This window comes from Prionailurus viverrinus, chromosome F2, assembly GCF_022837055.1.
Source record: "Prionailurus viverrinus isolate Anna chromosome F2, UM_Priviv_1.0, whole genome shotgun sequence".
NCBI lineage: Eukaryota > Metazoa > Chordata > Mammalia > Carnivora > Felidae > Prionailurus > Prionailurus viverrinus.
Window position 1 is genome coordinate 72,302,826 of NC_062578.1, and position 23,791 is coordinate 72,326,616.

The 23,791-nt window shown below is 43.6% G+C and overlaps 1 protein-coding gene and 1 non-coding gene across 6 annotated transcripts in view; both read right to left on the reverse strand.

Annotated features, from left to right (window-relative positions):
• CYRIB (CYFIP related Rac1 interactor B) overlaps nt 1-23,791 on the reverse strand; it is a 148,258-nt gene that overhangs the window by 65,236 nt on the left and 59,231 nt on the right. For 2 of the 5 annotated variants that reach the window (XM_047841788.1, XM_047841791.1), the window contains exon 1: nt 14,123-14,271. The exons of the other annotated variants lie outside the window; for them this stretch is intronic. The gene's annotated coding sequence lies outside the window, so the exon portion shown is untranslated. Of the gene's footprint in view, nt 1-14,122; nt 14,272-23,791 lie in introns of those variants that run through there. 5 annotated transcript variants of the gene reach the window in all.
• Nucleotides 7,877-8,081, reverse strand: LOC125156783 (small nucleolar RNA SNORA73 family). Its single transcript, XR_007148769.1, has one exon. It is a non-coding gene; the product is annotated as a small nucleolar RNA SNORA73 family (small nucleolar RNA).

Genomic DNA, 23,791 nt, shown 5'->3' on the forward strand with positions numbered 1-23,791 from the left:
GAATCGAGCCCCGCACTGGGCTCCGTGCTGATGAGAGGAGGCTGCTTGAGATGCTCTCTCCTTCTCCCCCCACTCAAACTAAATAAACTTAAAAAAAAAAAAAAAAAAAGGAAAGGAGGAAAACAAACCTCAAAAGCTGATTTACTTACCTCATGTCAGTGCTAATAAGGGCTGATGTGACCCAAGCACAGATCTGCCTGGTCCCAAAGATAATGACATTTTATCCACAATAAAATGCCTCAATGGGAACATTCTTCCTGTAAAAATTTGTTTTCATTGATAGTTTTCTTTATTACAAAAAACAACTGTAGCCATCACCCTGAACAAGCAGAACCTGTGGGATGTAACCATAAAGCAACTTTTTATCTACCTCTGTCCTTTATTCTGTGGTGACAGTTCAATGTCCCTGAGCTTTTATTTAGGCAAGCCTATGACTCTGGTCATTTTTGAGTTATAAAAACTGTCAGAATTTAGAAATTGATAGACCCAGTTTAGTGTAATTATCAACATTTTTCTTCCAATGCTACAGCTTCTGCCCCGTCCCAGCTGGGCCTGCAGCTGGCTACCCCCAGGCATTACAGGCCCTCCCTTCCACTCTCCTAACCCTGGGGTAGCAGTTAAGTGTCACTAGAAGGCATGGGCACACTCAGCTCAAAAAGTATTTAAAACTGATCTACTGAGAGAATGCTTTCAGGAGTCCCACGGAAGCTCTCACCCACTCCGGCACTGGGAATCCCTCACTGTAATACCCTGATGCGGGATAATGCGGCTCCTGCGGGAATCCAGCCACTTCTTCCTCCCTCTCTGCCTCACACCGCCCCAATCCTATGAGCTTCCCCTCCCTAGCAGCCCTCATCCGGTCTGTAGGAAATACGCACCTTCCCCCAAAGAACTCTGGGAGGATGGGCCGAACACCCATACAGTAACCTCGCTTTGCTGTGCCACCAGCACCGATAGCTTATCTTTCATTAGGGCACAGTGAGACAAACATATATCCGCTGTCTCCCCTGAACTGCAGAGTTACATATTAAGCCATCCAAATAGTTACCAGAAAGCTTCTGTACTTGAGGGGGAGCACACCAAGAAGGGAGGGGGGAAGTTAGAAGAAACTCCTAGCACAGGGCCAGCTGGGTGGCTCAGCTGGCTAAGCGTCTGCCTCTTGATTTCAGCTCAGGTCATAATCCCTCGGTTTGTGGGATGGAGCCCCACAGGCCCCACAGGCGCTGCACTGACAGCTCGGGTAAGATTCTCTCTCTCCCTCTCCCCCACACTCACTCTCTCAAAATAAACATTTAAAAAATATTTTTTAAAAAAATCCTAGCACACTAACAATTTGGTTTACAAACACTTTTCCAATTTCCAACAACCTTGTTCAAAAACTATTCTAATTTCCAACTTCTTGAATCTTTACACTAACAGATGGGGTAGGTACAACAAGTCCCAAACCCATTTTCCTGCTCTTTATTTGGCAAGACCTGCATGGTATCCTTATAACTCTCTTTAAAAATGTGTACCTACTGACCGAGGGCCAAACTCAGAAAAAAAGAGCTCCATTTCAACATATTACCTGACATATTTAGCACTTTACTAAGTTTTCCACAAAAAGGAGGAAGAAAAATCCATAATCCCACCACATAGTTATTAGCCACAGTTAACACTCAAGTGCGCTGCTTTCCTTTCTGTAAAGAGTCCATTTGTCAATTGAAAATTTCTTATTTCAAGTTTTCTTTTCAAAATCCTGTCCCCAAACCCCTCATTTATATAATTTCATCGAACAATCCAGTTTCCCACACAATTTCGGTGTGCCCTTTTCAAACACCAAATTTCCACTAAGCCAATGTAAAGGTAGCTTTCTGAAACTTGTGACATTGTCACTCCCCAAACTCAAAACCTAAAATGGCCCCCCACTGCCAGAGATTAAACTTCAATCTTTTAAAATTACGTATGGGCACCTGGGTGGCTCAGTAGGTTGAGTGTCCGACTTCAGCTACGGTAATGATCTCACGTTCCTGGGTTCGAGCTCTGCGTCAGGCTCTGTGCTGACAGCTCAGAGCCTGAAGCCTGCTTTGGATTGTGTGTCTCTCTCTCTCTCTCTCGCTGCCCCTCCCCTGCTCGTGCTCTGTCTCTGTCTCTCAAAAAATAAAATAAAACGCTAAAAAAAATTTTTTTATTATGCATAATCTGTACAGTCTCCTATACACGTTACATCTCTAAACGTGACTTTAAATATATAAAGCATACTGCAAGAAACATGTGAATGCCAGGGGAGTTTCTGGCCATTGGATCCAACATACACTCAAGATGGGAAAGTGTCTCAGGATTTGGCCACAGTTCCACAACGACCACTGAAAGTATCTCAAGATCTCAAGGACTACAGATTGAATCCGCAAAGCGCAAAACAGCAAAGAGTGTTCTTCCTTTATTAACGTGGTAAAAACAAACTTGCAGCAGGGAGTAGTCCTCATATGACTGCAAATAAAACTCTATCACCACACATATAATATTTACTGGCTCCACACTCATAACCACAACTGCCAAAAAGTTAATCTAATGTTCAAGAGCAGATTTATGGGAACTTTAAATGTTTAAAACCGGATTTGGGGATTAATTTTATTAATGTTTCACACATAATCTGCCATCCATTCACAGAGCACACATTAAAAAACTTGTTTTAAAGTCATCTTTCAACAGATGAAGTGAGAAATAAATTCCAATTAACATGCTACCAAGTAAAAAAAAGCACTCATAGTTCTTAGCCCAAAGAAAGAATCTTTGCTCTTCTCAGAAGTGTATGTCAGTAAAAACTCACAGAATTACAGAAGTGCCTAAAAGAAAGAAAAATAATCAGTTCTCTCTTAAAGCTGACAATAAATGTATTCACTCAAAAAGTACACGAGAACAATGAGTGTGGGCAAATACTGATGTGCCTTTATGTATAATTGTGGAGGATGTGCATGCACTCATACAACACGCATACATGTGCGAGATATCTGGAGAGATGTTCACCATAACAGTGACTGCTTAGTGACTTTTGCTTTGTTCTTCTACTTTTCCATTTTGTTTCCATTTTTTTTTTTTTATAAATGAACATATACTTTTACAAGAAAAGAATGCTATTTGCGTTATTAAAACACGGCACGAGAAGCTACAGTAATCAAGACATGTGGTACTGGCAGAAGGACAGACATGTAGACCAATAAAACACAAAAGTGAGTCCAGAAATAAACCCATATATCTAGGGTCAAATGAGTATCAACAAAGATACCAAAGCAATTCAATGAAGGAAAGGATAGTCTTTTCAACAAATGGCATTGAGACAAGTGGGTATCTATATACAAAAAGATGAACTTAAGAAATTTACCTCATACTACATACAAAAGTTAATTAAAAATGGATCACAGACCCAAACACAGGAGCTAAAACTATAAAATACAAAACATTTAGAAGAAAACAAAGGCGTAAATCTCATGTCCTTGGGTTGGGCAAAGAATTCCCAGAGAGAGCACCAAAAGCATGATCCTTGAAAGAAAAAGATAAACCAGACTCATGAAAGTTCAAAACCCTTGCACCTCAAAAGATACCGTTAGGAAAATAACAAGACAAGGCACAGACTGGGAGAAAAATATTTGCAAATCACGTGACTTGTAACTGCTTGGGATAAACTGTCTACCAGCACCTGTTTAGCCCTACTTTATGACTTGAAGACGGTTTCCTATAACACTGTAAAGCAGTTACGCTTCTGAAAAAATGTTCACTCATCTCTTCCTGTGAGACCCAAACAAGATCCTAGTGAAAGAACCTCACTAAAAGTTCTGCTTGTATACCTCAAGTAGGAAGAATTCTGAAGTGTTTAAATACTGTTTTGAATTATTTAAAAGCATAAGCTATCAACCTACCCAAACCAGGCAAACTCGGAATGGTTTAAAAGAAATAAATTTGATTTTAATAAAACATACACAATTTTTAAAAGTTGCCGATAAGGAACACCGAAGATCAGCTAAAACAAAGTTCTTAAATGAACTTTTAATATGCTAATGGACTAGTAAGAAGGGGCCAGTGACACATACCAAAGAGAGAACACTGGCCAGTTGTCACCATGGCACAGACTATGATGGAACTTTTGGCACACCCATTTCAAAGGGTTGCCAACCCCAGGCTACATATTTTGACTACTGCTTCAACGTGCTGTTCTATAAATAAAAAGGAAAAGCTTGGGTTTAACTATATTCACATTGTAATGGAGGAAGTCCCACTTACTGAAGAGTATTTCCAAAATGCTTCAGCCCTAGATTCCCAGACATCAACCTTTTACTCACTAGTAACTCAGAAGTGGTGCCACTATAGCTAGAAGATTACCTTACACGTCGAGCTCTGTACATTCAAGTACACTCTAACCCGAAAGAATAGAATAAATGAAGCTGACTCTTCTGTATTTTAGAAAACTTGGTAAATAATATTTACATAATACCAGAACATATTAAATATTTAAGTCAAAACCAGTTTAAATGTAACAATGTTCAACATGTTAGCTTTAAAAAAAAATTTTTTTTAATGTTTTTATTTATTTCTGAGACAGAGAGAGACAGAGCATGAGCAGGCGGGGCAGAGAGAGCTGTCAGCACAGAGCCCGACGCAGGGCTCGAACTCACGGACTGTGAGATCACGACCTGAGCTGAAGTCCGACGCTTAACCGACTGAGCCACCCAGGTGCCCCCAACATGTTAGCTTTTAAAAGAATACTGTTTAAATGTTTGTTTATAGAAAATAAACTGGAAAGGAGTTAGAAAATGCCAATTGATAAAATGAAGCTCAACCTCCATTTAAAAAAATGACAAATTCAAAGTTTAAACTTCCCTCCAACTATGCTAGCTTCTCTTAACTTCCCTAAATCTATATTGTCCCAAGATCTAAAGGAAAAGATGCCTTTAGATCGTGGAGCGCCTCGGTGGCTCAGCTGGTTAAGCATCCAACTTTGGCTCAGGTCATGATTGTACAGCTTATGAGTTCAAGTCCCGCATCGGGCTCTGTGCTGACAGCTCAGAGCCTGGAGCCTGCTTCGGATTCTGTGTGTCTCTCCCTCTGCCCCTCCCTCACTTGTGCTCTGTCTCTCTGTTTCTCTCTCAGAAATAAACATTAAAAAAAAAATAATAATAATAATAATAAAGCCTTGTTAAAAATGTGCTTAACACTTCTGTTATAATTTTCCAGAATTTTAAGGCAAGAACTGCAGTATGATATAAACAAAAGCAAAGTAATCTCATACCTTGCAACACAAGATGGTTTTCTCACATTTCACTTTAATGTAATGTCCCTGAAATTCTTAAAGAAAAAAACACGTATGGGGGCTCCTGGGTGGCACAGTTGGTTAAGCGTCCAACTCCTGATCACGGCTCAGGTCATCATCTCACGTGAGACAAGAGCCCTGCATCAGGCTTTGCACTGACAGTGCAGAGCCTGCTTGGAACTCACTCTCTCTCTGCCCCTCCCCTGTTTTGCTCTTGCTCCCTCTCTCTCAAAATAAATAAATAAAATGCTTAAAAAAAAAAAAAACACACACACACATCTGATTTTTTTCAAATCAAAAGATGTCTGGACACGTTAGTCATTCCTTTTTGAGTAAATGTTATTAGTTATCAACTTACCTTGGAGAACATGCATCTCAAAATTCCACCAAGGTCATCATACGTTTGCCTCAAAATGCAGATCAAGAATACCAATAACAACACGTACCGTGTTCTTACCACACGCCAGGTACTTTCTTAAGTCAGATTTATTGACGTATAATTTACATATGTTGAAAAACAATTCTCCAGACAATTTTTTTAATGTTCTGTAAGCAGAGCAACACTGACCCACTGCCCTTTGCTCTGGACTATATTTTCAAACAGCCTTGAAAGATAAAGATAAATGTTAACCTCTGGAGCAAAAGACAGGCATGCTTACTGTCCAGTATAATAAATACAATGTATCCCTCTAGAGCAAAGGGCAGGCATGACTGCTGCTCATTACAATACCCTTGGGTTCCCTAAACTCAGGGCTTCTCTCTGATTATGTAACCCACTACGTGTGCAAGTATTACCTGCGCATCAGGAAACCAGCACAAATGCTGAACCTCTGGCTACCGCTCCTATTCATGGGTAACAAACTGCCCTTCATCTCTCCCACAGGAGTCTGTTTTCGGTATACCAGCATCGATCAAAATGTGGCAGGGTAACTTACTAGCTTGCAAGAAGGTAAGATTTCAGACCATTATGGTTCTGGACAGTTTTGGGAATAAGGACAGGATGCTGACAGAACCATCCGTGACTTTCTAGAAGAGAGAAGATAAAGGCCACCAAGGGCAGAGTTCTAGGAAATGGGAAGACACCCTGGGATCTGAGCGTGGTCCTAGTGGTAGATGGGGAGAAGGTGAGAATACAGATCCCTACTACTCTACCGATTAATGAATAGGAGTTGGACTAATGTTTAGAAACTGAGCAGGGAGAAGTGGAACTGAAATCACCCACCCAAATGGTGTTTGTTCATTCTCCTCCGGGCTGGCAGAGGAAAGGATGTGGCAAGACAATGCGGCAACAAGCCCTGTCTCCAGGTGAAAGGCAATGTGGCTGTGACTGCTGAGCCAAGGAATCCCCAAAACTAAAATAGATTAAGTAACGATGGCCTTGCTGCCAATATGGAGTTTTAGGTGCACCAAAAATATGAGAAGTTCCTTTGAACTACAAGGGAATGACCAAAAGTGAACACAAAGCTTTGATTTGTGGTACAGACAGCTTCTCTCTCCCTCCATGCTCCCATCTCTATCCCACTCTACCTCCACCCCCAAACTCTTCTGCTTTACAGAAAAAAATGATAAAGGATGGAGTTGAGGTCTCTCTGACGCCCAAAAAGAAGTGAAGGCCATAAATACCCCTATTGGGCTGCCTATACCCCTATAAGGAACTGCAGAGACAGACTCAAAGTTTTAAGGTTCTTTTAGATATAGGAACCCATGTCATCACCAACCTACCTCGTCCCATGAGAGGAGGGAACATCCAGATTCAATAAAAAGGGTTTGGGCAGGATTTACATACAGATGGGAAGAAAAATCAGTATCATGTAGGAGTAGGGCTCTTTGGGCAAGTTCAATGTCCTATTGTTGCTGCCTCTACAATCCAACATATAATAAGAATTGGTGTGTTATATGCTTGTACTTGCCCAACCTGTAAGTGCCAGAGGGGATTCTCCCAATCAGGAAGGGCTGCATGTAGAAAAATGCTAGTGCCTTTGGGACCCTACAACCCTAATGGCCATTTCTATTTACAAGTCTCTGTAACTTATGATTTTACTGCTTAGACCCTCTGACAAAGGGAGGTAGACAGTCTCCCCCTGGAAGTCCCCCTGTGGGTTCTGAACTCTTCGCCTCCCTGACACAACTCTCTGGCATACTCCTTCTCTAAGGTAATTGTTAGCACGCTACTAGCCTCTTGTGGAAACTGAATGCCTGAGTCATTCATGGAGACCTCATGATCCCCAGCCTGATGTTCCTGCTTTGGTTTTCTAATCTACTACTCCCCCTTGATTTACTCTAAATGGTAGTTTTAAAAATGGGTCACATGTGCCCAAGCTTTCAAACCTCCAGACTTATCTTACAAAAACAGCACTGATCATTCACTTTACCAACTCTCTCTGCCAAATAAAGGACCCAAAAGCATGAAGTATCAACTGTCAATGTTAGGTGAGGCTCCTCTTCTCTCCCCAAATCAAATTATTTGGAATCCTGAGCAATCACTGCAAAACAAGATAGGTAAGAGTTTAATCCAGTACAACAGCAGCTGATAAAAGCATATTTTTCTTTTACTTCCAATCAACCTAGAGCCTGACAGGGGGTGCTTTTGAAAGCGGTTTCCTGTATGGTTTGTCTCCTCAGTCATCGTCCACAGAACTCTGAGAAGCTGCAGGAATATGCAGGCGCAGACTCAAGGCCTGGCTTCATTACCAGCATCGCAGAAAGGGACTATATGTCATGGGGCAAAGCCCTGTGCTTGGCTATGCCACCTGGACAGAGCCCAGGGAGAGTGACCTCCTGGGAGTACCCACGTGGGTCCTATATTCCTACTTGGGGACAGGTCAACTCCATGACTAACAATGTGGAGAGAGTCAACTCAAAATGCGTCTTTGAGAAGGCATCTGGCTTTGTCTTAGCCCCAGGAGCATCTCAATTTTACATGAAATAGTAACAAGACCTCTGGGGAAAATTTATCACCTACTCTACCACCAGAAGCAAAGTTACAGCCTCTACAGAGCCTACATCCAGTAAATCATCAAATCTTATGGATTTAACACCACTGCTCCACTGTCAACACTCAAATACTGAGCACTATCAATTCTTTCCTGGACTTTGGCAACAGCCCCTTAACTTGCCTACCTGTACTCAATCTTACTTCACCTTCAATCCATTCTCCAGAAGCTGTCAGAACAGGCTGAGTATTTCACTCTCTCCCCCTTAAAATCCTGTAATGGTTTCCCCATAGCCTTCAGTCCAAACTGACCTAAACTTGTTAACATGACTCACGCAGCCAGCCTTACAGTTTACCTATTATGTACCTCTTACCCACCCCTCCTTTACATCATACAAAACCAGTATCCATTTCTAAAATGTACCTGACCTCTCTTATCTCCAAGCTTTTGCTTCTCCATCTTATGCCTGTGCATTCTTCCTTTAGCCTGACTGACTAATGGTCCACTTTGCAGGTTTTAATTCAGATAGCATTACAACATGGGCTTTTAAGACTCATAAGACGAGGTACCTATGGAACAAATAGCAGTGAATTCATATTGTCTATTTTTCTCTATCTTCTACTCTAAGGAGAGACCACTAATATTTATTCACTGTTAATATAACCCTGCTTAGGTGCTCATTAAGTATTCAGGTGATTAGGGACACCTGGGCGGCTCAAGTCATTTAAGCGTCCAACTTCAGCTCAGGTCATGATCTCACGGTCCATGGGTTCAAGCCCCGTGTCAGGTTCTGTGCTAACAACTCAGAGCCTGGAGACTGCTTCAGATTCTGTGTCTCCCTCTCTCTACCCCTCCCATGCTTGCACGTGAGTGCATGCGCATGCTCTCTCTCAAAAATAAATAAACATTAAAAATTTTTAAAAATGTATTCGGGTGATTAATAACAATCCTATACCAAGTACTGTGCTAGCTGTCAAAAAAAATACATTATCAAAAACAGGCTTTTAAATGACCATTCAGCTTAAAAATACATTATTTTAATAAAATTATATTCTGCCCTCCCTATCACATTGCACTGAAATTAAATTAAGAATGTCATATGAGGGGCGCCTGGGTGGCTCAATTGGTTGAGCGTCTACCTCTTGGTTTCGGATCAGATCATGATCTCAGAGATCCAGTCCCACATTGGGCTCTGTGCTGAGAATGGAGTCTGCTTAAGATTCACTTTCTCTCAGGGGCGCCTGGGTGGCGCAGTTGGTTAAGCGTCCGACTTCAGCCAGGTCACGATCTCACGGTCCGTGAGTTCGAGCCCCGCATCAGGCTCTGGGCTGATGGCTCGGAGCCTGGAGCCTGTTTCCGATTCTGTGTCTCCCTCTCTCTCTGCCCCTCCCCCGTTCATGCTGTCTCTCTCTGTCCCAAAAATAAATAAACGTTGAAAAAAAAAAATTTTTTTAATAAAAAAAAAAAATTCACTTTCTCTCCCCCTGCCCCTCCTCTTCCCCACTCACATTCTCTCTTAAAAAAAAAAAAAAAAATCACTTCAAGACCTATTAAATCACAGATTTCATCTAAATTAGTGCCTTCAAATTCTCTATTCCTCTCACACACTGAGAAATGACATAAATAATTGCCAAATAATTATATCTAGGAATATATAACTCTTTTCATAGCAAGTGTGTCCTAAAATTGACCTAAATAAGCATTCAATGTAAAGTGAATTATCTAAGAACATGCCAATTTTTGATTGGAAGAAGTATTATTCTAAGCACAGTGAAGAGTATCTTTATCAGTCTAAACTTAACACAATACCAGACAAAATGTACCAACTAGAATATATCAAGTAGAGATTACTTGCATGGCAGAAAATAACTGCACAGGATTAAAAACTTCACAGTGTTGCATACAAAAGTACACTGAACAGCATCTTTTCAAAATAAATAGCTACAAAAATGTATCTTTGCATTAGGTCTTCACTTAAACAAAATCACCCAACATCTTTGAAAAAAGCCATTCTCACCCATGGTACCACAATCAGGACGTGGGATGTGTCACAAGAAATGTGTATATTTAAAGAACCAACGTTCTAAGAATGACTTCCTTGTTTGAAAAGTTTTACAAATGTCACTCATTTGCATTCCAATATATTTACATGAGTGGGAAACGAGTGAACCTACAGCTAGTTAACAGGAAATCATAATCCTGCACATGCTCATAAGACAGCAGAGAAGAAGTGAACATTTTCCATCCTGTGTGTCAGCTGAAAAAGCCTTTAGATTGGCTGTTTTAAGTATGCCTTCTAAGTATGTAATATAAAATACAGGACCTCAAACTAGTACTTCGAAACCAAATTTTAGTAAAGACTAAATCATAGAGGCCTGGGTTTATGCCAGCCTTCCTCACCCTACTTGGGAGCATACTTGGACAAGATACCTAAGCTCTCTGAGCCTGACATTCCTAGTGTTAATTAGGAATTAACATATACCATGCAGTTGTCATAAAACTACCTTAATGTATATAAAAAACTTGGCATACAGTAAGCGTTCACTATTACAGCATAATAATTAAAGAGCCAACACCAAGTTCTATCAGTAAGTAGCTGTGTCACTTTAGTGTAACCTCAGCTTCCTAGTCTGTGACATGGGAATACGAACAACCCTAACAGGGTTGTTGTAAAGACTAAATGTCTTAGAACTCAACCTGGCAAGTAGTAAACGCTATGTGTTAGTTACTACTAACATTATCACTATCACTGAAACATTACATAACCACTGTCACAGTACTTAAGATACCTTCCATTTCTGCCACCTGAAAAAATAGCTCTTGAAAAATTAGCTTAATTTTAGGAAACTGACCATAATATAGGATAAACTTACACACCCAAGAATTTTTATGCTGATTGTAAGTGCACAAAATGTTATCTGAATTCATTGCTCATGAATACTGACAAGACACATGAGTCAAATAACCATTCTAAATGAACAATCCACTCAATGGACTAAAGCATAACACAAAATATATGTCTACTGTACTTTTTTCCCAAAGATCCCAAGGCAGTTTAAGTAATCAAATATAGCAATCCTCGAAATACTTGAGAACACTGCAGCTGAGACCAATCAACATTTTTCCCAAACCTTTTGCCACATAATTACAAAATGATGTTATAATCAAAAACTCTTTGACCTTGCCATTCTTTCAATTATTCAAAACATTTGAATATCTACTGAGCATCAGTCTAAATTCTGACACAGTAATAGAAAAGGAGAGATGAAAAATAGTGGGAATGCCACTAACAACATAATTAAATATTTCCAAATATTATAATTTTGTTTTCCTTAAATAGTGAAAGAGCAAATTATAGGCTCTATAAGTTGAGTGCGTCAATACTTAATAATTTAAGTAACCTCATTCAAGTGACAGTCCAGTCAGTATTTTCACTAAGGAAACCAGGAGTAAGATGATAGAAGCATCCCTCTGTACTCCCCAATTACTTACTATGGTAAATGACCATTCCAAATATGAGTTAAATAATCCCGAGTGACACTATGTAACATATTTTTAACCCATATTTGGGGAAAGCTCAGAAAAATGGGACACCATAAGTTTGATTTTGTTAAATATCACCTGTAATCTATGTAAACTATATTTGCTTAATCTTAGAATCTGCAATTATATTTTTGCCAGGGCAACTAGAATGAATTTACTAATCATGTCTCCCTTGGCTGAACCAGTTTCTTAGGAGAGAAAAATCTAGCCTCTCCTCAATTATCAAACGATCTAGAATTCATACTATAAAGCCAACATCTTATGAAGCAAGAGTTTCCTCTGGAGCAGCTACATAACTGTTAAAAGTTTTAAGGAATTGAAAAAAAAAAAAGTTATCTAACAAAATTGCTCTGCCAAAGAAATGCAATCCTAACTATGAGTTAAGAAATCTTACTGCTAGGGGCGCCTGGGTGGCTCAGTTGGTTAGGCATCCAACTTCAGGTCAGGTCATGATCTCGCAGTCCTGGAGTTCGAGCCCCGTGTCGGGGCTCTGTGCTGACAGCTCAGCTCGGAGCCTGGAGCCTGCTTCAGATTCTGTGTCTCCCTTGCTCTCTGCCCCTCCCCCACTCATGCTGTGTCTCTATCAAAACTGAATAAATATAAAAAAAAGAAATCTTACTGCTGGAGTGGTTATCCAAAACCTAAAAGAGAACAAACAGCCAAGTGCCTTTTTAATACCTAGCTCCCCAGAAAGGCTGTTAGAAAATGGTGATGTCAACATTGATAGCAACTGTATCATACTGATATGTAGACAGGTATACCTCAGACCTAAAAACCTTCCTTTGACTTCATTATTATGGACTATGACGGTCCCAAGAAAAAATGGCCGGGGGCGGGGGGCGGGGGGGCCTCTCATCTCATTTTATGAATGCTGATCAAGCAGTGTTACCCAACTACAACACTTCACAAAGGGGCTATCAAATAAGCCCCAATTATCAAGGTGTTGGAGACAGGAAACTTCGGTTTCTATTATTAAGTACAATTAAAGAATTAAAAGGATCAGTGTGTTTTTCTTGAAGTACATTTGTCTAAAGTGATTTGCATGAAGTCCCCAAAGACCCAAGTGATTGAAATTCCTTTAGCTATATAAAACACTCCTCTGGAATGTCTGTCAGCCAAATTGCAAGACTGTAAGAACACAAAATTGACTGATACACATTTTCCACATAAAGATTAAGTTAGGGATGGCAAACTCAATAAATTTGCAGGAAGGGGGTTAAAAAGTGTAAACAAGTTCCAAAAATCTTTGTCTTATCCAGAATAGCACTTTGTGGTACTGCAAGAATTCAGGCATTTCATCAGTATTCCGCACACCAGGGGACACTCGATAACTACTGCTGACAAATTAGACGAGAAAAAGTCTCACCAACAAATGGTATTAACAGGTAAGGCTGCAAATCAGGCAAGAAACCGATCGAGGAGGAACGTGGAGGCGTAGAAAGAGTAACAATCTTCTGCCAAATTTTATATTCAGAGAAAATTAATGCATCATAGATACCCCTCCAAGGGAAAAAAAAAAGATATTTGGTACGGCCAAGAATAGCCAGGAGTTATAAACACACACACACACACACACACACACACACACACACACACACACAGCAACTGCCACTTCCACTACAGTTTGACAGTCACAGATTTGGGTAATTATAGCAGAAATTGTGTGTTTTGGAAACACACTAAGACCACACCCTAGGACCGAGAATTGGGACTTTTTAAATGCTGGGAATTTAAGAGGTCAACGCGGTGTACAAGTTGGACGGTCTGGCCGCACAGGTGGAAGGGTGGAAAGGGGCAATAAAGACTCCAACTTCCACGCGGGTGACCAGGACCGCTGGCTGTCGCGGCGAGGCGTGGCGGAATCCGAGGGAAAAGGGGGTGTGGATCTGTGGGCGAGTCCGGGGAGAAAGGGAGGGAGGTAAGGTGGCCGCGAGGACGACAGGGAGCTGGGAGCCGGGGATGGGGGGCGAGCGCCGACGCGGGAGGGGAAGAGCCAGGGAGCCGAGAATCACGCACGGCGGCCGGCTCCAGGGGGGTGGGAGGGCGCGCCGAGCACGCGCGTGGAGGTGCGGGTGGGAGGAAGGGACGGAAGAAAGGAGGTCCGAATGAATGAGCGCCGGCGGGGCCCGGGCCGCGGGGGAAGGGGCCGGGGCGCCGCGGGCCGGCGGGCGGGGGGCGCCCGCAGAGGTGCAGCCGCAGCGCCGGGGGTGGGCGCCGGGGCGGGCCCACGGCGCCGGGGGCCGAGGAAGCCCCGCGCCGGCGCGGCCCCCACCGCGCCCGCCTCTCCGCCAAAATGGGGTCGAGGGGCAGGCAAGCGAGGGGCGTGAAGGAAGACGGAAAACAGTAAAAATAAATCACTCACTCTCCGCTCGAGCCTCCTGGCTCTCTCAGCCCCGCTCCTCCGCCCTCCTTGAGCCGCGGCGGCGGCCCCTCAGCGGCGCTAGAGGGAGCCCCGGGCCCGGAGCGGGGCAGCGGCGGCGGCCGGACCGGGAGCCCCTCCGCACCTGCCCCTGTGGCGGAGCCGCGACGAGCCAGGCGGCGGCGACGGCGGCGGCAGCAGCAACAGCAGCAGCAGCAGCGGCGGCTCCGAACGGGGAGGGCAAGTGACCCGGATGTACAGGGTAACGGCGAGGAGGGGGAGGGGGGAATGCCAGGAAGTGAGGGCGCCGCGGACCTGTCCGGCCGTGCGCATGCGTCGCGCGCCCGCCCCGCAAGGTAAATCCTCGGCCTTCCTTCCCCGCCCCTCTTCCCCCCGCCCCTCCTGAAGGGGGCGTGGCGAGGCCGGAGACAGGTGGTCCTGCGCCGGAGGAAGGAGAGGAAGGGGGCGCGGCCACCGCCTCCGCGCCCCCCGCCCTCCTTAAAGGAGCAGCATCGTCGCGCCGAGATGGCATCTGGGTGGGTCAGAGTCTTGCAATCTTCTCATCTTACACTGGGAAAACTGAGGTTCAGAGGTGGGGGTAAGCTGCTTCAGGTCAGCTAACTCGGAAACACCAGGAACTGGAACTCGGAACTCGCCGATCAGGACTCTTTGTGCTGAACTCAGCGAAGCTGCCACATCCCACCACCCCCCACGCCTCAAATGGCTGGGCTGGCGAGCAAGCCTTTCCCCCGCTCCAGGTACTGAACCTCACTCCCGCTCCCCGGCAAAGCAGAAGCGCGGGCCGACTCCCCAGAGCCTAGAGGTGCACCGTTATCGCCTACGATGGTATCGTGGAGACGCCCTGGGGAGATGTTAAATGATCAGTCTGAGGACAGAAATCAGGCGCCACTTGAGACTTGTACCTTGCCACGCATGGCTCTAAGAGATAAATGAGATGTTACAGAGTTACGCTCTGGGCAAAAATGTCCAGGGCGGGGGGGGGGGGGGGGGGGGGCAGAGAATTTGGATGTGGCCCAGGGCACAGCATCTTATTTCTAGAATCTCTCTTCACCCTGGAACATAAATGCTCCCTCTTTACATATAAAAACAGAACATTCCATCCAGCTAGTTCACCCTAATCCTGCTATGACACAGATTTTTTTCATTAACACTAAAGTGTAAATGATTACAATGTTACCTTTACCTGGAATATTTTCAGTTTTATCGGGTAATTACCATGGAAGTAAATGGTTCGAAATATTTTGGGGTCAAGGCCCCTACTGAAAATCCCACAAAAGTAGGGGCTTTTCTCCCCCAGAAAAATGCACATATGCACACAAATTTGCGTACAATTTCAGGAGATTTATGGACCCAGGAAGCCCACCTATGAAAACCTGACTATGAACTCTTGTTCTGGTCAAATAGGTAAAATCCCAGGAACTATCCAGGCCTTACCAGATGTGGTAGCCAAGAAAGCATTCCTTGCCCCAAATACAGAAGGGCAGCCCTTCCCTTATTTAGTCTTTTGTCTTCCTCTTGAATTACCTGGAGACTCCACGGTGTTAGCCATACTATATAGAAATGTGTTAAGAGTCATGGAGAGAGATTAGATGGCTTTTAAAAAAAAAAATTTTTTTTTTAGTGTTTATTTTTGAGACAGAGACAGAGAAAGAGCACGAGCAGGGGAGGGGCAGAGAGAGAGGGAGACACAGAATCTGAAGCAGGTTACAGGCTCTGAGCTGTCAGCACAGAGCCCGTCGTGGGGCTCAAACTCGTGAACCGCAAGATCATGACCTGAGCGAAACTGGACGCTTAACCGACTGAGCCACCCAGGCACCCCGAGAGATGGCTTTTTGAAGGCATACACTGAAGGCAAGGGTCATAGGCCTCAGACTTTTACCCTAATTTTCATACTTTAGGAAAATTTAGGACTTCTATACTATATTATAATCTCTATCAATTTCAGTTAAACTAAGGGAGCCAATATTTTGCAAACATTGATGCTGACAGAACAGTCTTCACAATCCAAGAACTTTGGTCCGTTTTTCTTACACGCTGATACACAGTCTGAAACAATTCTGGTCCACAGAAATCCACTGTCCTCAATTTGTGCCAGAGGAAGAAAGTTCATACACCTGCCCAGTCCCTTAAATATGAGCTCTGAGTAACCATACATCTCTACCTCAATATCCCAACAAAAGCAGAAATCTCTTCCATAGTATCAACCCCATCCAGTTTAGCTCAAATATCTCCCATTATGGGGACCTCCTTATTGCAATGGTCAGCCTCTTCTCCTTATTGCAACGGTCAGAGGTTCTTGAGGAACCTCTCCTTTTACACTGAGCAGAAATCTGATACCTGACAATTTTCATCCATTGGTCCTAATTTTATCCCTGGAGAGCAACACAGACATGAGACCAGCCTGGGGGAGCTTACAGTCCAGCAAAGAAACGTCCGTTGTTGAATGAGAACCATAAAATAAGATGAATCCTGTGAGGAGGGTAGAGCACCCGCTTCAGAGATACCTTTCTCATTGTCTGCCCTAGATCCCTGGCCTGTGACAGAACTCACAAGTAAGCTCTACCACTATACTACCCCATGTGGGATATCCTGAAAGAGGGAACAGAAGACAAGACCTTCAGAGAAGTGCTGAACTTATCCTCCTCAATCCTTTCTTTGTCACCCTGTGTGAATGTAATCCCATTTCAGCTGAGGTCAAAGCTTTCAAAGTTTTATGTTGAAAAAAAACAAGCAGAAGGATAAAAAAAAAAAAAAAAAAAAAGAGGTTTACATAAGAACCCCAGGCTCTCGATGATTTAATCACTGTGGCTTGTTAGCATTTTTTTTTTTTTTAGTCCTTCCAATGTGCCAGGCACTGTACTAAGCACTTTGCTTGCTTTTCCTCTTTTGCTTTTTACAACCACCCTATATGGTACTATTATGACATCCCCCTTATAAATGAGGAAAACAAGACTCAGTAGGAGATCCAGGATTCAAACCCAATCTGTCAACTCCACCGTGTGTTTCTGCATTTCTATAAACTTGACTCTGCTTTTGTAAATTTCAGAAGTTCCTGATCTCTTCTTTAAATGTTGTTTCCTTTGAAAACTTTATTACTAAATCAACTTTAAAACTTTAAGGGGCACCTGGGTGGCTCAGTCGGTTAATCGTCCGACTTCAGCTCAGGTCATGATCTCACGGTTTGTGAGTTCGAGCCCCGCATCAGGCTCTGTGCAGCAGAGCCTCCCCCACTCACACTCTGTCTCTTTAAAAAATAAATAAATAAACATTAAAAAAAAATTGTAAACACTATAAACAAATTGTTTCACTTACTCATTGATTCATTCCATCAATACACAATTTTGCCACCCTACTGCATCCTAGGCACCATGCTGAGGGTCTAGATTGGAGGTCAACAGATGTGTGGTACCTCCCCTGGCAGGGCTCACAATTTCATGAGAGAAAGAGCTGTAACCTCAGAATTACAACACAGCATCATTCGTTGTCATCTAGGAGAGTGGAAGAACCAACACTCCCTGGGACAGTTGTGAAGGCTTCAGACCGGATGCACTTGGCCTTGGAGAGACTGGGGGAGGGGACGAGAAGAAAAGGCACATGGGCAGAGAGGAAGGGGAGTTTACGACATGCTGGAGGTAAGGTTGGGCGAGTGTGACTGTGCAGGCCCTCCTCAAACACCATGCTAAGAAGTTTGAACTTGCCTCCTGAAGGCAATAACAAGTAAACAGAAACTTCTCAGCAAGGGAGAGACATGATCAGATGCGTTTTATATCAAGGTCACTCTGACGACAGTGTCCAATGCGGACTATGGTGGGAAGGAGAATTGAGGTCCGCAGACCGCTGAAGCTTTTGTAAAGTCCAGCTGACAGATAATTAGCACCTGGTTTAGGAAGCTAGCAATGGAGAGGGAGAAGGGGCACCAGAATTAGGATACTCCTGTCGAATCTCTAGCAGTTTGTGACTAGCTGAATCTGGGCAAAGCAGCAGCAGGAGCTGTGGAACCTGACCCTGAGGTTCCTAGCTTAGCAGACCCATCAGAAGGTGACACCATTCAATCCCGATACCTTTACACAGTTTTCATTCCTGTCCTCTCCCAACCTTTATTCACGTCAATGCACACTGCTTCCATTACTATTTCAGATACGTGCAACTATTTCCCAATGCCATTTCATATTTCTACAGTCACGTTTATCATTTTAATGGCGGCAGAATATTGCATCACGTTGAAATAGCTCAATTTCCTTCGGTTGCTAAAGGTTCACACCCTGCATGCCTGGCTTACCCTGGACTCATTCGGTTCTGAGCATTTTGCAAGAGATGAGTTGAGTGAGGAAAGAGAGCCTTTAGGTGAAGGGTGTCGGAAAAGTGTGCCCTCAAGAGTCAGCCAAGCTGCAACTCTCATGGGAGAGTACTGAGAGAATGTACTGCATCGGAGAAGATGCAGAGCTGTGGCATCAGCCTACCATGTATTCACTCACCCAACAATGCTTTCTTGTGAAGCAGAGGGACAATACAACAGAACTGAAGCCACCTGGCCGAGCCAGGGTCTGAATCCTGTTCTACTGCTTATACAAGTTCTCCAACCTCTCAGAGCTTCAGTCTCCCCTCAAGTTTGTGGTGAAGATTAACCTGGATAGAATTTACAAAATGCTTGGGACACAACTAGGCATACATTAAGTTCGATAATAATTTTCAGTCTTGGTTCCCTCTATATGCTTTCTTGACTTCCATCATTTTCAGATTTTCTGAACAAACCCACCAGGCAACAATGCATGTATTAGAGTTCAGAGCCTGAATCTGCCAGGGTGAACCAGGACCACTCACATGACCTCTCTAACCTTTCATTTCCCATCTGTGAAATGGGCATAAGAACATCCATCACAGGAATGTTGCAAAGCTCTCATAAGTACTGTCGGTATAGGAATATATGTTCAAAGCCCCAAAGCACAATGTCATTAATGCCTATTACTGCTGTTATAGACATTGCTGTATCCTTGGTTTCTTCCCATTAAAAAAAAAATGACTTCCACCTAAGTTCCTTGGACTGCAGTTCTGGGTTAAAGGATCTGAATATCGCTATGGTTCTTGATTTGCGTTGTTTGGATTGCCCTTAGAGAGGACTCTTGATGGTGCTACCATAGTTAATTCAAATATGACATATTAGTCCTCAACCTAACATTCAGGGACTTCTATCAACAGCTTCCCTCCTCCTCTTGGTGGAAACAATCAACACTGAATCCTTGAGGAAAGAGGCACCCTCCCAGACATTTCCAGGACGGCCAGCGGTTCGAAGGCTAAGGACTAGGACTCCAGCGTCCGGCCTGATGGCTGAGCATGCAGTGGACGAGTTTCCTGAATGCAGAAGAGGACACAGGAATGAGGCCTGGGCATCCCCAGACAGCACTCGAAGCCTGTCCGCCATGAAAGATGGCATCAGAGCTGCTACTCAAAAGAAACAAAGTACAAAGCCAACAGCTCAAACCTAACACACTCCTGTTGTTTAGCAAAACATTAGCCAATCTCTCAGGAGCCATAAAGTTGTCCTTAAGGCCGTATTTCCTCAGAGTTCCAAGGCTCTATGAACCTCCATCACATTCCCAAATGTAACATTTCTCACAGGTGGGCAGTTCCACGGGGTGACCTATAGGAAGGCGGTAGGCTCTCGCAGCCTTGCATCACTGGTCCTTCCCTGCGCCTCAGATGTGCCTTCTAGCCTCCTCAAGTGCCTGTTTCTTGGCCTTCAGGTTCAAGGGTCACCTCCTCAAAGGGGTGCTCCCGGTCACACCTCCCTCACCTCCCTTCAGTCATTCCTATATGCCACCGGCATTTTTTTTTCCTTCACGGTAATTTGTATAACCTGTAATTATTTTTATTTTTTTACCTTAAAAGTGTTTTTAAAAAGCCTCCCATAGGGCGCCTGGGTGGCTCAGTCGGTTAAGCATCTGACTCTTGATCTCGGCTCAGATCACCCATCTCAGGATTTATGGGTTCGAGCCCCACATCGGGCCCTGAGCTGATGGCGTGGATCCTGCTTGGGATTCTATCTCACCCTCTCTCTACCCTTCCCCCACTTGCTCTCTGTCTCTCTCTAAATAAAGTTCAAACAAAAAAAAAAAAGAAAAAAAAGAAAAGAAAAAGAAAAGCCTCCCACTAAAACATCAGCTCTGTGAAGGCAAAGGTCGGAGCTATTCCGCTCCAACACCTATCACTGTGCCCACCCAGCTCCCAGGAGACCCTCAATAAATGTGTGGAATGATTGGGTAAAAAAAGGCGGTTCCCAGCCCCGGACATCCTTCTTTCACCCTAAACTCTATGAAGAACAATGTTGACTGCAGACAAAAAATTGAAAACACAGATGAGCAAAAGGAAGAAAATATAAACACTCATGATCCAACCTCCCACCAAGTGGATCCCCTTCCAAATGTTTTTTTCCTGTATCTATATAAAGATAATGCATATATTTTTATAGAAATGGCTCCTAAACTGTAATCTGCTGTGTTTCATTTCACAGTATATCTTAATCACCTTTCCTTAATAAAGATACTTCTGCTGCCTTGCTGTTAAAGGTTCTGGAACACTCAGCCGTGTCACTACACCACACAGTATTTAACACATCTCCCAGTGTTAAACTAAAGGGGAGGTTTCTTCAATGTCAGTAAAGGTAAAATGTTTTAATACAGCACTTCCCTCTTGACAAGCTTCCCGTTTTTTCCTCTGTGTTTGTATTGCTTTAGTTAGAGCTTGTATTTGTACAGAACCACACTCCCTACCGCCCATTCACCACCTGGAGTTATTAGAGTCCCCATCAGCTGGAGAAGCAAGATTGTTTGCAGCCGGCAAAGGTGACGTGTGATGAAGCCAGGACGAAGTCTCGGAGTTCAGTTTGGGAAACTGCTGCTGATACAGGTGACAGAAAGAAAGAGCGCCTTTTCTTGCCAAGATTTTAATGTAAAAAGAGGAAGAGACTTTCGGCAAGCCTTCACTTCCCCCTCCCAAGCCCTGCCCAGGGGCAAAGTTTTCCCTGGAGGGATGGGCTGGTTCCCAGGGTTTACTGAGGTCCTGAGCAGTCTGTGGCCCAAAGCCCACTGCACCACTTAGAGACAAAGAACTGGCTGCAGAAAAACCCAAGAGGGCACGCTCGGGATGCACTGTCCTTTTCCACAAGCAGCAAGTCCAGCCCATGGCATGGTTGAGAAGCCACTCGGCATTTTCCAAAAAAAAAGTGTTAACGTTTGTTTATTTTTGAGAGAAAAAGAGAGAGAGACAGAGCATGAGTGGGGGGAGGGGCAGAGAGAGAGGGAGACACAGAATCCAAAGCAGGCTCCAGGCTCTGAGCTGTCAGCACAGAAGCCGATGCGGGGCTCCGGCTCACCAACCATGAGATCATGACCTGAGCCAAAGTTGGGCGCTTAACTGAGCCACCCAGGCCCCCTGCCACTTGGCATTTTTGGCTCTGACGGTGGTCAGGTCACTGCCCTCCGGAAGGAAGGACCTTGCCACACAGACACAACAGACCCCATTCCAGCAGGACTGGTCAGTGCTCAAGGGTACTGGCTGCCTTGCCCACCTGCCACCCCCCACCATGGCTGGGCCACCTTACCAAGCTGTGCAGGCACAGGAGGGGGTCACCTGAACAAGGGGGCGAGATGTCATCAAATCAGAAATGGCACCGGAAGACAGGAGGGAGAGAAACAGCTGGTGGGGGCGTCTGTTCCTGGACCCCAAGTCGTTGTGACCCAGAAACCCAAACAGAGGTGCATCTCTGCTGCCCCACCCATCTTAATACATCTCTCCATCCGAGTTAGAGGAAAAACTTTCCCTGCAAAGAACAAGAATCCCCTAATTGTGTCAAGGGTCATGAAGTTAATCCATGCCATTTTAAAAAGCTTCTTCATGGGGTGCCTGGGTGGCTCAGTCGGTTAAGCACCCAACTCTTGGTTTGGGCTCAGGTCATGATCTTGTAGTTTGTGGGTTCGAGCCCCATGTCGGGCTATGCACTGACCGTGCAGAGCCTGCTTGGGATTCTCTCTCTCTCCCTCTCTCTGCACCTCCCCTGTGTGCTCTCTATCTCTCTTTCAAAATAAATGAGAATAAACTTTAAAAAAATAATAATAATAATAATAAATAAGAAGCTTCTTTGTGTGTTTTACAGAAACACCATGGTTGGAGAAAAGAGACGGGTTTTTCTTGAAATTTAATGGCAAGATGGAACTACCGCCACTCGATACCTTGGCTCGACTGCTTAGTTTCTGCCGGTTTTGAACAAAATGATTTCCACCCATCTTTATAATGACAGTTTTCACTTGAGAGAATTAGGCACCAGGAATGTATTTCACTGGAGGTCACAAAGCTGCTAAGACAGGGTGTCAGGATTTGACGCAGGTATGAGCAGCTGGTTACGTGGCCCAAGTCATACTGCCTTTCTTGCCTCCCGTTCATTTTTCTCTCTACAAACATTAACTAACTCATTCAGTGTCCAAGCTCCATTTAAGATATTAGGCTACTCATTTACAATACCACCTAATTCACCATTATTGGGATTTTTTAATTAATTAATTAATTTTTTAATTTAAGTAATCTCTATACCCAACACGGGGCTCGAACTCCTGACGCTGAGATCAAGAGTCCCATGCTCCACTGACTGAGCCAGCCAGGTGCCCCTAATTCACCATTATGATGAGGATTAACTAAAGCAACAGATGGAATGTATGAAATTGCTAACATTCAGCCACTTTTTACCCTAAAAACATTGATGACATACAGTTAAACCTAATATGTCAACGTTCTTGGACAACTCTTAAGTGTTTAAATGAAAGTGCATGGCTGATTATGTTGCTTTTTGAAATCTGCAGCTTTAGTATTCAAACCCATAAGGCAGTACATCATGGTGACTAAGAACAGACTCTAGACGGACAGACCTGAGTCTGAATCCCTTCATTTAGTCATCTGTAAAAAATAGGAAAGTCACGGTACTCACTGTCAGAATTAAGTTATTTCACGTAAAGCACTTAGCACGGTGCTTTACAAATGTTAAGTGCTCGATAAATATTAGCCTTTTCTATTATTATTATTGCTGTTATTATTAACTTGCTTTCATTCAGATGGTTTTGGTATAAAGCTGCCCATTGTAGCATTATTTATAATAAAAACCAGAAACAAATTCAATTTCCCACAACAGGGAAACAGCATACCAGGGTTCTGAAAGAACTGTCTTTAGAATTAAAGAAAATCAATCCAATTAAGATTTAACAGCCCCTGCTTTGCCACTCAGGGGCTGTATAATTTTGAGCCAGTCTTTTCTTTTCTCTGGCCCTGTTTTCCTCCCCTCAAAAATGAATGGCTTACTCTCAGTGATTCCTAAGTTCTCTCCAGATTTAAAGTGTGCAGTCCTAAGGCTCTAAATAAAATATAATCCATCAATATCAAGGATAATATACAACCCCCAAGTATACACAAAGATGGGAGCAACATGAGAAAATATTTTATAAATACTGCCAACCTTCTTCAACCCTCCTGTTTTTTTCTGTAACAGCAGTCACCTCCTAAGAGAATTTGTACTATGTTTATTGTCTCTCTCCACGAAACAGGTGGAAACTTCCAGGAAAGCAGGGAATTATGTCTGGTTTGTTCACTGATGTATCTACCCCCAGCCAT